This window comes from Typopeltis vanoorti, chromosome 25 (genome assembly GCF_054136105.1).
Source record: "Typopeltis vanoorti isolate ZY-2024b chromosome 25, IOZ_Tvanoo_1.0, whole genome shotgun sequence".
NCBI classification, from domain to species: Eukaryota; Metazoa; Arthropoda; class Arachnida; order Uropygi; family Thelyphonidae; genus Typopeltis; species Typopeltis vanoorti.
In genome coordinates this window covers 10,800,610-10,814,593 of record NC_143573.1, presented here as the reverse complement: position 1 = coordinate 10,814,593, position 13,984 = coordinate 10,800,610, and the positions used below count along the sequence as shown (strand labels likewise).

At 35.5% G+C, this 13,984-nt stretch overlaps 1 protein-coding gene across 2 annotated transcripts in view; it reads left to right on the top strand.

Annotated features, from left to right (window-relative positions):
* The first annotated feature begins 700 nt into the window (after positions 1 to 700).
* LOC150092535 (kyphoscoliosis peptidase-like) overlaps positions 701 to 13,984 on the top strand; it is a 78,638-nt gene continuing 65,354 nt past the window's right edge. Inside the window, exon 1 of one of the 2 annotated variants that reach the window (XM_090414410.1) lies at positions 701 to 787. The gene's annotated coding sequence lies outside the window, so the exon portion shown is untranslated. Of the gene's footprint in view, positions 788 to 5,009; positions 5,125 to 13,984 lie in introns of those variants that run through there. The other variant, XM_090414411.1, reaches the window with a different exon arrangement.

Here is a 13,984-nt window from a genome sequence, read left to right as displayed (position 1 = left end):
TGTTTATTTACAGATGACATTTCCTTCAATAGTTTAACAAAATAATTTATTTTTTATCTTAGTAGTTTTGTTAAAATAATCTAGGCCTTTAAATTCTATAATGGCTATTTTTATAAAACGATGCTATTTTGCAACAATTTTAATCTGTCAGATTTTTATTGTTTACGTTAAAGCGCCAGGAGGTCCATTGCTGCGTACGCAAACTACTTCTTCTAATTACTCATAATCTTCGGAACGTTTCTCAGTTTCATCAGTAAACCACCTGACACTTCACACGCCACGCCAACTATGCAGAAATGTTGAAGAATTCGGGGAGCCTTTCTACGCTAGCGCCTACGGGAACCATAGCCTTTTACTATCGAAGTCAAAGAATGGGGTGTGGCCGCTCTAGGGATGAGTTGCTCCTTGTGCAGCAGAATTTTTTTCCCCTTCGCTTGTACTGATCAGTGTCTGCCATTGTAACAAATAAAAACTAAGATTAAGATCGAAAAGGGTTTTTTTCCCCCTTTTTTTTCGTCCACTTTAGACAAATGCGGATCATTCGCCAACCAAAAACACCGAGTACCAGTACACGCTATTGATCGCGATGACCTGGTTTTCCTTCATTTGTAACCGATGGTCGCCGTCGGCGGGTCACGTGACAGAGGCGACGGCGGCGGCGGTGGCTTACGAGAGAGCGAGATTCATTGTGCGTGTGTGTGTGCATGCATGGTCATCCGGAGTGAGACGACAGGAGGGATGGCAGCGTTTGTCGTGCTACTGACATTCCCATGTGTGTGCAGGCTGAGTAAGTAGATTTTTCTCCCATAACCTCACCGTGCTTCGTGTTTTAGGGTTAGCATTATGACGTGGAGTGACGCAGCCGTGTCATTGCCATGAATAATAGTTAGCGAATAGATCCACTATTGAATCTCATTTACTGTCGGTTAATTTCATCGCATCGTACAGGATTGGGTTCGGTTCTGACTAGCAAATTTAAGCCGAACTGTGAACTGAATTTTTTTTAGGAGTGATTAAAATTAATTCGGATGGAGTACTTTCGTAGTAGAAACAAAAACCCTCAATATTGAATTGCTGTTTAGTTTACTTTGTAAAAATGAGTGAATGAAGGAATAAATTACCTTTGTTGATATTACCAGCAAATTGCACGCTTTAACAGCTATGGCATCTCTCAAGTTTTTCGAATGAAATTCAATATCTATGAAAAAAAATTTTCAGAGTATTTTATTAATCAGATACCGAATAATTTTCCCCAAAGAACTATTAATTTTTCCATGGAGGAAGAAAATGAATCTTAATTTTTAGTTAACATTATAAAAATAGTAAGTATTTCTAACTGCACAATATGATCTCCTATCGTTATATGTATTAATACTTAGCTTCAGTTTAATGATGACGGTAGACCATTGCAAATGGAATAAAACTTAACATCTCTCTTAACTGTAACAGTCATGAATTTGCATTTTTAAATACATGTAATTAAAAATAACCTTGTATATCCCTTGAGGGTGTACAAGTTCACGATCATCAGTCTTCTGATGATGATATCGCGATTGTAAAATTGACGAAGCACGGTACAAGAAAACTAATATTTCTTTATATAGATGTAAAATCTTGGATGAAAAATGGGAACACATTTCTGTTTTAAAAATGCACAAGCATGGTTTCATTTGATTAAAGCCACAAAGGGCATTCTGGATCGTCATTATAATAACAGACTAATAAAAACTATTTAGGATCATACTGTTTTTTTAGTTGCATAAGTTTAAGGTTTAATCATATTTTACAGAAGAAATGAGGTCTGTGACGAGATTTTTGCACGTGTTCTATTTCAATACTAACCACGCTGTATGTTCTAAGAAGTCTGTGGAGCATATTTATTTTCCCCAACGGACTTTTGATGTACAATGAATGCATGCAATTCCTCTACATGACATTTTACTTAGATTAAAGTATTTTATGAGAGGGATGAGAGTCTCGCTGTTACAAAACCTGGATGAAATAACATAACCAATGTTTAATCTTGGATGCAGTTTGTTCAGAAAAAGAGCAGTTAGATGAGCTATGTTCCACACGTGTCAATCACAATGAAATATGTCTAGATATTTGCTGTCCTTGATACTTTTAAGTTTTCTTCCTCCCTCTCCAAAGATTTAAATTAGGTGATGTTAAGTCACGTACAATATACATGGCATATTTTATGTAGTTAAAACGTAACTTGCATATAAAATATCAAACATAACGATATATATTTGTTTTGAACATTTATGCGTGAAGATTTATAAAATCTTTTTAAAATTTTGCATATATACTGCAACAAACAATAGCTGATCGAAATGATCTTAATATAGTGGTAGATAGTAAGTGTTTATAGAGAATGGTGTAGTTAGCATGCAACTATTTCACAGTCAGGGATTAACAGCCTTAAAAGAACTTTGTATTTCCTTCATGAATAGAACTGTCGTAATATATTCAGGCTAAAGAATTACAATAACAATTGTATTCTGATCTAAATTCAGTGCTCGTTTAAGAGTTGAACAGGACGTACGACTCCCTGTTGTCTTTTAGCTACCAAGAATCAGAGAATTTGTTATTGGTGAAATAAATTAATGCCAAGTTTCATCCAGAAAGCGACGTAAATTTTCCACGAAACAGTTGGCCTTTTTATAAGGATTACCGGTGTGTTTTGTTAAGCTCTGTATGACGCGCTAATATAACTGCAATAATGTGGGTTTGCCAGCATTAATTGAGATTAGTTCTAAGGAACAAAGCGTTATTGAATTCTGAAATATTGGATTTCGGAGCGAATTATTAGCAATACACAGATTGGCATTTTTGTTGCCGTATATTAATCAGTTGATTTATTTATCAAAGCATTATAAACAGCTGAAAAAATCATCCTGTAAATCGGGCCTGTTTGATAGCTTATGTAAAGAACAACTCTTTACTTAGAGATCCTGTTGGAGAAATTCTCATTTTGGATGATCTCAACCTTGAATCGAAAGAAGGAAAAAAAGTCATTGTTCCCTGCAATATGAAGGACTAACTTTACGTTTTATGACCAGTCGACTGAAGTGCGTCTTTCTTTAAGCACCGGCTTATCTCGATCAACCTCTGCACCGTACTTCTCCTGCAGGCCAGTAATTTCCCATACTTCACTTCTTATCACATTGTAGAGCACCCGATTTAAAAAGGAACAGAGCAAACAGAAAACATACATTATTCTTTATCTGTGATTCAGATGCGCTGCTTTTTCTCTGAAATTACCGCATAAAGATCGAATTTTTCCTGAGGGAAGCATTCAAACCTTGTGTTGTAGTGAGCACAATGCAGGAGCTGTGTGGCTGTTCAATACACGCGTAGGTTTTCTGTCGATAATCAAAATGCAATGCAGGCGTTATCCGGACAACTTCTTGCAAAGAAGTTGTCCAAACTGTGCAGATTCTCTGAATGTGTTTGGAACTTGAAGGAGAATGACCTCCTTTCAGAAGCAAAAGTATTCGATCAGGCATTGAGGGAAGAAGAAAAAACAGAATGCTCCAATGGAAGTCATTTTCAAGTTTTAACTTCAGAACCTGCCAAACTACCCATTCCAATTTTAAACGGCGTCATCGGGCTCATTGATTAAGTAAATTCACATTCAATCAGCTCATAAAATGCTTGCAGAAGAACATTTAACATCAATAGGCGATGATACATTGAACTGGCATCCATCATTCCTCCGATCTTCTCAACGAAAACGTACTGAAGCTGCCCAAACTCTCGGACTGTCCTTCCAAGCCTATAAACCAAGGGAACTCGTTTCCTCCATTTCATCGTACTCTATTTCTTTATCACCAGGCGTTTACAAGATGCTACAACCTTCCCACAATGGGCACTTATGTGTTATTTGTTGTGAATTTTCTCCGGTATGTGACTGATATGAAAATCAACCGGATATACCTTTTGGTGACCATCCCGCCTACGAGAAATTGGAGTCTTCAATACTGTAAATCTGACCTACTACGAGTGGAAAGGGTTTGATTTCTTAAACCCTAATTTAGTTTACTTCTAGGTGATCTTCTAGAAGCCAAACTAGAACATTTGAATCCAGTGAAAATAATTCGCACGAGTTTACTAATGGCAATGAACTACTTCCGGAAATCACATTTGCAAAACTAAGAGTTCATAGTTACCTATAGAAAACTAATAGAGTTAAAAGTAGAGACGATATACACTCATAATTAGAGGATTTGTCTGTGATTTCTTGGATTACAGCTTTGAAATTACTTCAGCTGATTTGATTTACATCTGTTTGGATAACAGCATTTCCCCCCCCCCCCACTCTCTCCTTCTTGTGACGTAATCAGAACTGTCAAAGATGAAGATAAAATTGAGGTGATTTAGAACGAATCCGCATAAACACACTTTATGCTTCGATGCTGTTCTAACTAACGCCTTCGCATTGATGAAGTTATTACTCTGGGAGGGTGCTGTGCGCGCGGAGTGAGTAAGTGGGAGTAGCCATTGCAAGGAAAGTCCATTAAGGCAAATGTAATAGTTGCGGCCTACTTAGTGACCTACTTATGGAAATTGGGTGAGTGAAAGTTTCTACTCTTTTCGTAGACGTGTAGAAATAGTCATTAAGAGAGAGCTCTTCTATTTTATGGCGGGTGGACAGGTTTAGTTTTCTCCAGAGAGGTCGGACCGCTTGGTGATGTGCAGGAAATGTGCCACACTTTGCAAATTCGAGCCCTCATAAGTTAAAAATGTGCTGTACACACTGGAACTGGATGGCGCAGTAAAAGAGGATTAATGTATCTTATTTGTCTGTCTAAAAAAGCAGTCTTCTTGTTCGTCAGTTAAATACATTGGTTGAGTGTCGAAAACAGGACACATGGTGCTTTAGTAAGCAAAGATAGTTTCTTCTGTCGTTAGTTCATTTTTCATCGTTATCTACTTTGAGAAGTTAGCGTCATGGAGTAAATGAAGCAAAGAAGTCAAAAGATGATAGTCACTACTTTATGAAGGGTATTTGTACTGTTCTCTCTCAGTGTTGGGAAGCAGCCATGTAACTCTGCACTTAATAATGAAGGCTAAAGTAGAGTGAAATCTCCCTGAATAACTTGGAATTACAACGTTTCTGTAAGTCGGTGAATGTAACATTTTGGCCATTGCTTTTATAAACAATATTAGTTTGAGTTTTTTTTTTTTTGGACTTGTTAATGATAATATCATGTGGTTTGTAGGTAATATAAAAGGAATATCGTCAAATGCACTAATTTCAAGGATTTGGAATATGATGAAGAAGTCTTTTTGGAGTTGCAGTTAACGCAACGAGACTAGCGTGTTGCTTCTGTTAACTGCGTGCATTTCATTTGGGCGGTTTGCTTGTTTTGAGGGATGGAAAACTTCACTTTCTTCAAAGTGAAGTTTTTGATGGATGGAAAACACACCTTCAATTTGAAAGGTCAAATTTTTGTTGCGCTCTAGATGGGTCTTTCTGTGAAAACTAATGTTTGTGAGAACTGAAGATCAGAGAACATTTGTCAGAAAGGTTGGTTGAGAAGCTTCATTATTATGAAAGAGGGAAATGTTCTCTTTACCGTTATATGGTCTACACCAACACTACGCTTGGGAAATTGTTACAAAAGATAAAATTCGGCGTTTTTCAATTACATTTTTTTAATTTGTGCATTTTATATTATGTGCCAGCTTTCCGTTTTTGAAAATCATTTTAGAGCCAAATTATTTGGAGATATTTTGGAGGGTGGGTTTCAGCGAAGTATGTGTGATCAGTAGCCTAACATAGCCTGTAGTTTCTCGTTTAAATGATGCAAATTATGATTCGTCAAAGAATGAAATATTTTCCAAGCAAAATAAAACTTCCCTGACATTTAATGCCTACTAAATAAAAAGATTATTTAAGCATTTATCTATATTTTTCTCATTATATGAACAAGTGACTCAAGTAGGCTACATCAACCCATAGTTCATTTTTTGTGTGAAAATCCAAACCTGTTTTTTTTTTTTTTTTTTTTTTTTGCATTTCAGCTTCTATAATTATATTTTAGTAAATGCGTTTATTTCCTTTTGTGAGGGAAAATTCCCAAGTTGCTGACCGCCAGGGTAGGCCCTGCAGCTAGGCACAATTTGAGTATCCAAAACAAGGTATTAAGGAGAACCCCTAACAGAAACGTCCGCAGTTAAAACAAAAACAGTGCATGACAAACCAAACTCCACTGGGACTAAGGACTAGCCCTAGATAGTCAACTTCCATGAGATAACTCAGTTAGGTCGATCCCCCAACATCGATTACCTCCCTAAGAGAGAAAGAAATCTTGTGATACCTCTGTACAATGTCCCTTTCAGCAAAGCACCGCTGGTGATATTTTACTAACAATATTTAATCCACCTCTCACCATCGCTTTTGCGACTATACTGCATAATCGAAGATTACCATGTTCACATAGGCTTAAAATGGTAGCTTATGACACGAATTGAAGATCAGAGCACTCTTGTTCAAATAGAAACTAAGTACACTTAACTGTTTGCGAGTTGCTACCGAGCTATTTGGTTATTTTTAGCACATACTTTAATTTGTAACGATAGAGTGGTAGTCTCGTTTCATGTGCACAGTGCACCTTTAATACGACAAAGCCTCAATTTGTTAACCGTTTAAGGTTAACCAATTGGTGCTTTAAAAATGTTAAAGCATTTTTTAAAATACTTTAACATTTTTAAACATTTAAATCGCTGTGCAACTAAAATACTGATGTTTCGAGTGCAGCTTTGTATTCTAGGATCATCGTTAAACATTGTTTAACTATTTTTAAAAAATATATTAATTTTTATATTGAAAATAAATGGTACTTTAATAATTAAGACATTATTCACTCCTGCATAAGTGTACAAAGAGATGGAACCCTCACATCTTTCAAAGTGTCACGTTTTGGTATGGATTGAAAGCGAAGTATTTCAAAATTGAATATTGCTTTAAGAAATATTTTTAATTATGAATTGATACATAAAGCTGATGAAAACAAACAAACAAACAAACATGACCTTGCTTTTCTTTCGGTCAAAATAAATTAGTATGGAAATAATGAAAGACAGTGCCGTTGTTAACGGGAATCGAACCTAGGACATTCCTTCCCCAGTCGTATGGTTGCACAGCCCACAGGCACTAGGCTAACCGCGTGGACACCTTGTAGCTATTCGAAACTAAATTAACGGAATAGGGTTGTTAATACTTATTCCCATAGTGTTCTATGTCCATAGACGAATGCGTGTGTTCTTTTGGCCGGTTTACCTGTTTTAAGGGACAAAAACCACTATGATCGGAATTGGAATTTTTTTTTTCAACCAAAGGATACGTGTTTCTCTGCCGATTGGGAAACAAATTCCCCTCTAAAAGCCTTATCGTTCTGCTCTGTCCGTGAAAGAAAAAAAATAAAACAAACAACTAATTAAGAATTGAAAATACAACACTAGAAAGTAGGAATAAATAGCACTTTTGGTAGAAAAATAAGTTACTGTGAATCATTACAGTATTTCACAGGAAAAAACTTTTTACACGAAATATTTTAAACCATTTAGAGCAACACGATGGAGAATTCCAACAGAATTTAACTCATCAAAAAGTTTGTTTGAATTTAGCGAAATCATTTCAGCAGATGGAGCGGGCCTTAAATTAACTACGATTTTTTTCATTAGAAAAATTAATTTTGTTGCTAAAATATATTTAATTATCCGCTAATGTTAGCCTTGTGTGGAGATAAATTCGCGAAGACAAATGTCCACGTTAAAGCGGACAGAAAATGGGTTGGGCAGGGCTGAGGGTAAAATTAATGTGCCACTGCCATCCACTAAACAGCCAGGGCAGTTTTCGCCAGAATTCTGAAGCGCTCGTGGACCGCTGTATTATTGAGAAGATCAATAATACAGCAGTTTATAAGATATGCACGAGATGGCATTTGGAAGATGTTTTTATAGCGTAACATCTCCTGGAATGACCGCCATTGCTTCCGCGTTTCTGTGGAAGCACTTTTCATTCAGTTGTTGCTAACTCGGTACGAAATGGAACATTTTTAATCTCGTTGATGTACGACCAGCGGCAGGAGGAAGCTTACAGTCTGGAATGCAACCCTCCTTCGATTTTCTGCTTGTACGGCCGAGTAGAATCAAGAAAAACAAATCGGCGTGATTTCGGATGTTAATGAGGGGTCCTTCCATTTTTCTGAAGCGTGGGGAAATATTTAATAATCTCGAATAAGTATTAATTATAATAATTATAGCAGTTGAATGCTTTGACTAGAAAGAGTGAAAACAAAGCTTAAAAAAATCAGTCAATGCTAATATATCTGTAACAAGTAAACAAGCGATTTAAAGAGTACTGAATATTGATCACATTTCTTTGCGATAGCGGGGGCCTTATCTCAGATAAAGAATGCTTGACTAACTACGACTGTATTAATGTTGTTGTGCTTCGTCATTTAATGGAAACGCATTAACTTATCCACGTCATAAGAGAACGTGAGCAAGCCACGGGATGTACTTGTATGCCGAAGTACATGAGTAATATTTCCGTGATAAATTGATCAGCCGCTTACTCCGAACTGTAATGGACACCACACGCCAGGATAGTTTGGACTCAGGAAATGCATTGACTCACTCCCGCCCCCCCCTCGGCCTTCTTTTTATATGAAAAATAAAAATCTCTCTCTCTCTTGGTTCACTGACAGCTCAAATGCGTGTAAGATTACTAATTTGTCTTATAATTAGTACAGTATGAAATGCGAGCTTGGTGTGCTATTAGGATGTTATCTTCAGCCACCGTAAGGGTGGCAAATGTATCAAACTGTCCAAAGATCACAACTACCTAAGATTCTCAAGGTTATGCATAAGAGAAGGGATAAACATTCACAGTTATCTCGTATAGAGTGGACGACGGAAGCACTTAAAGATAAGGAGTTTAATTTATCACTCGGTGATGAATATTTCTGCATATATTTACAAAGAGTGGTTTGCGACTATCCCACGCTATGTCCGCAACTTAGCAGGAAATGATTTTATTAATTGTTGTGAGATATAACAACCACAGTTTCAAAAGTTTGTTAATCAGTAGGAGTTTTGTGTTTGTTTTAATACAGAAGTTGAATTTGCCGTAAAAACTCTGTTCTATGCATCGAAATATATTCTTTTATTTTACAGTATAATTTTCGATTTTTTAAAAATAAAACTATCATGCTCTCCTCATAAAAAGGTGTTTGGTATATTGTTCTTTCAAGAATTCTTCAAATTCTAACAAAAGAAACCTACGTTGTATGTACTTACTATATTACATGAACAGATAGCAAGAATCAAATTATAAAATCAATGCAATACTCTTTTTCTGTCTACGTTTAATAAGTATTTCCGAAGGTCACTCGGTATGACAGGCCTTTCACATATTTTAGGTCATTCCACTTTCACTCCCATGGGATTTTATTCAGCAACGAGCGGCAAAGTAAATCCACTCACGCACGACCGTATTGATGGTCCCCTATTATATATTGTGAAAGGCTCTTTCAGCTTGTTTCCTTCTGTTTTGACATGCGTGTCTGCTTCAAGTTATTGCTTAGTAGACCCCACTGTCCAGCTGACAGCCAACTAAAATGCCTGACAATTTTCCATACTTTTGCTATTAGTACTGATAGAGACTAACAATGTTTGAGTCGTCCATATTCTCGGCAATTCTAGTTACAAAATCCAAAGTTTTTTTTTTTTTTTTTTGAGACTAGTACTGACGTGTCTCATTTTGCTAGTTTGTTCAAGCAGAATTCAGGGTTCGAATTATCTAGTGTATAGAAAATTCGAGTCTGAATTACTATTATCAAAATATTATTTTATAAAGCATTGGTGTATGTTAATTTTGACAGTATATATCAGAACACAGAATTATATAATATATATATATATATATATATATATATATATATTGTAGCAATAACACAAAGACCAAAGTCCTAAAAAAAACGAGCGAGAAAGCATGTGCTAGTTATAATGACTTAAGATGACTGTCTCCCAAATCTTAGGCAAATTTATACAGCCATATTTGTTGAGATTCGGTGTATGTTTAAGGGCTTCTGTTGCTTCTAAGAACAATCTCTTTGACTTGTAAAAGCTTCTGTGCAGTACGTTTGTTTTCTTCCAGTTGATCCTGTGTGCAAGGGTATCCAAAGCATGGTCTGCTAGGCCCGACTTGCCGTAGTGATAGTGCCGGATGTATCTTTTATGTTCACTGATGCGGATGTCCACAGTTCTTCCTGTTTGACCGTAGTAGGCTTGATCACACGCTCAGACTCCTAGATGTGATAAAGGAGGGATGCTGTCCTTGGGTGAACGGATGGGAGTTGCTAATTTGACACACGGTCTGAATACAGTGTGCAGTTGATGTTTATTGAGAATTCTAGATATCTTTTCCGATGTGCCTTTAACATATGGGATGGTGACTGTTTTGTTGTAGTTCTCCGTAGTGGATAGTGGGAGGGGTTTCTTAGGAGCATTTAGTATTTTGTTTATCTTATGGGGGATTGTAACCATTGGCCAAGAAGGTGTGGCGTAAGTGAGCCAGTTTAGCAGTTTAGGACTTTAGCCTTTGTGTTATTGCTACAATATATATATATAATAATTTACTTATAATTCTGTGTTCTGATATGTACCGTCGAAATATTAAATATTGGTATAAGTTAGGCTAAGCACAAACGAGGAAGCCATTTTGGCTGCTCGTAATAGCTTAAGCTGATAGGTTTCAATAAAATTAATAGATTTAAAATCATGAAACCTATGTTGTGCACAAAAACGAGGTGATCTGTTTGCCATTCTAGTGGCAATAAAATGCATGTTTATTCCAAATTTCTGTTGTATGCTTTCGTACACTTAGAACAACTCTACATATACTTCTAAAAGTATATATCTGTGGTTTTGTGTTATTATAGAAAGAACGTATGCTTTCCATTGCATAAAACACATGCTCTTAATTATAAATATCTTGAAAGTCAGAAGAGATGTAAATTTCTAATTTACGTCAGATAGACGATAAGGACTATCATTCCTAATTTCTCTGTCAACGAATTCACTAATCTGAAACCTGAATCCTCCTTATCTCATCCATAAGCTGACAGTTTTGTGAAGAAGATGTACAGCTTCAATCTCCGAAGCGTATCCCACATATACTTTCCTGCTTATACCATTAGATTCCAGATGCAAAGCATTTCTGTTAATATTTCAGCACATTTTAATAAATATCGAACAAATTATGGATTAACGAAAATACTATAGTTTAATAATAGTATTGAAATAGTATTGTTTGAACCGCCACAGCAATTGCTAACTGCAATTGGTGTTGCTGGTTCTAAGTACTCTCTTCTGCAACGTAAACTCCTATTTGGAAGGGGTAATGAAACAAACCAAGGGTCGATGTACTACAAAACCCATCGCGTGCAATCTCTATATCCTTGATGCAGGTAGTAAAATTCAAGCTATAATGAGGTCAGATCCTGTCCACAGGAAACGTTGTTTTCGTCTTCTATGCTAACAATGTCAGATAGCAGTATCGAAGTGACGTTGCAAGTTTGTTGTGGAGTTAAACCATTCAAATACATTTCCAGTGATATCAAACGTTTCCTAGAGTTTAGTGACCGAAATGCGACATGTTATCATAAGAGTGAATGCAAACGTGAAGACATTTGGTACACTAAATCATGAAAAAAAGCATGTTGTGTGTTCAAACCAACTTATTGTGTGCATTATCAAGTCGAATGGAGATTTTGAAAATTGCAAGAAGAAAGAAATCTTCATTTCACTGAGTACAACTTCAGTTCCACTAGAGATGCGAAATACTTTAATTCTACAATAACAGTTGCAGTTAATTCTCTCTCGTCATTAACCCAGATAATCATCACGGTTATTTTATTTACATTCTCCCATAGGTTTCGATTAAACAGCAAAAATTTTAAATTAACTTTTTTATGTACTAATATTACTTTACCTAATAGTTTGTTTTTCTCCCTTGTAACATGGAAAAAGAACTGTATATATTCTAAGCAACGATCAGTTACTAAGGAAACAAATGGATAGTGTTGCCCTCTGGTGAACATTGATACGCAGATAAGAAGCATGAAATCGATCTGACTTTTCGCATGCATTTCCGGAGTTATTGATATTTTGTATTTCGTCATGAAATGACAACTTTCGATTCACGTAGCTTTTGAATCAGCACTTCACTAAAAGGACATTACTGGACACTTCTATAGAACGCAGGTGAAATGCGTTCACGTCAGGCTATTTTCTCACTCATGCATATGCTGAAATCTGACATTAATTAGAAGATAATGTACTGTATATTGCGTAACATGCTCAGTGCATGAAATGTAACATTTTGTTCCTTAAAGAAAAGATACTGAATTATAAGATGAAATATAAGGCTTAGATGTCTGTTAAAAAGAAATTTCTCTGATATGTGTCTATTTTTGATGCTGTTTAAGTTTATATTGAAAATTTATATTTGTAATTATCTCAATTATCTCGCATGAGTTTTATATTGTTGATAATTGTGTTTATCAAAAACCAATTGCTTTTACCAAGCTAATACGTCATGAACAAACTGCAAATATCTAAGCGCACAAAATTTCTGATTCACTTATCAGTGCCAAGTAAGGTAGATTCTCAAATGCTTGTAAACCGTTTATTATGATAAAGGACATATAATTGATTTCAACTGAAACAGAATTTACGCACACTGATATAAAATATTAAATTCCAATAATGTAAGTTTAACTTGGCCTTCGGTCTCATACACACTGATTATTTTAAGTTCTGTTTTCAGCATGAATATTTGCTACTCATCTTACAATCTGATGTACTTATATTCCCATATCTACAGTAATATTATTAATTTCTAAAGAAGATTATCACTACTAACCCACAAATTATTACAACACATTCTTTAGCATTCACATCGTCGAAATACCGGAAGCATAAAAGGGTTAAAATCAAATTACACCAAACATTAATTTAATAAATTATATTTATAATTCTTAAGTCATCAACTTATATATATTAGGTTATTAGTTAGAAGAATTAAAAGTCATTTACTTTTACTTTTTATTAGTAAAAGTAAAAGAATTTTACATTTCTTACTAAAGGAATTTTTTTTAGATTCACTGATGTATTCCTGGATTTTATGTCAATGTATTGAAAATACATTGACAGAAATAAACTACGGAGATGGGAGTAAGTTTCATCACAGCCTTGATTGGGTTTTTATGAAACTAACCGACTTGGCCATGACAGGCCATTTAGCTTAAACACGTTACGAAATAAACTAGATTGAAAGGGGGATTGTAAGTTACAATATCTCGTCACATTAAATCTCTTGGAATTAATTTCTCCTTTTTAAACTTCATTTATAAATTATGTAGACTCGTCAAATTTCTTTGATACTTTCTAATTGCATGACTACTGAACAAGTAGTAAAATCTAAAATAGATGCATGCTATTGCTAGTCGAATAGGGGAAAGTAATATCTTGAAAGATAAGAACCGAGGCATTATTTTGTAAGAATTCAAAGAACTAAACTTTGCAGTTGAATGATAACCGACTTTATTTTAAATCCTATGAGTAATTAAACATTTTTCACTAGTATGTAACTACACAAAACATCTTGGATTTGATTTAGGTGAAGTTACAAAAGATGATCTTGGAGTGATTTATATGGTTTCCTTTACTTCGGTATCACACTGCAGACAACGCCTTTTCTGAAAGCAGAGGGAAAGTTTTAACTCCCTTCACAGGGCGTGCTTGGATCCATGCCAGCGAATAAATTGCTCATGTGACACCTTCCCGACTAAGATGGATCTTGAAACGAAAATAATTTGTGTGGGAGATGTATTGCAATTTCCCTGAAACGTAAAAAACTGCGCACACTGAAAGACAGTGACGTCATTCTCTACAACTATCTACC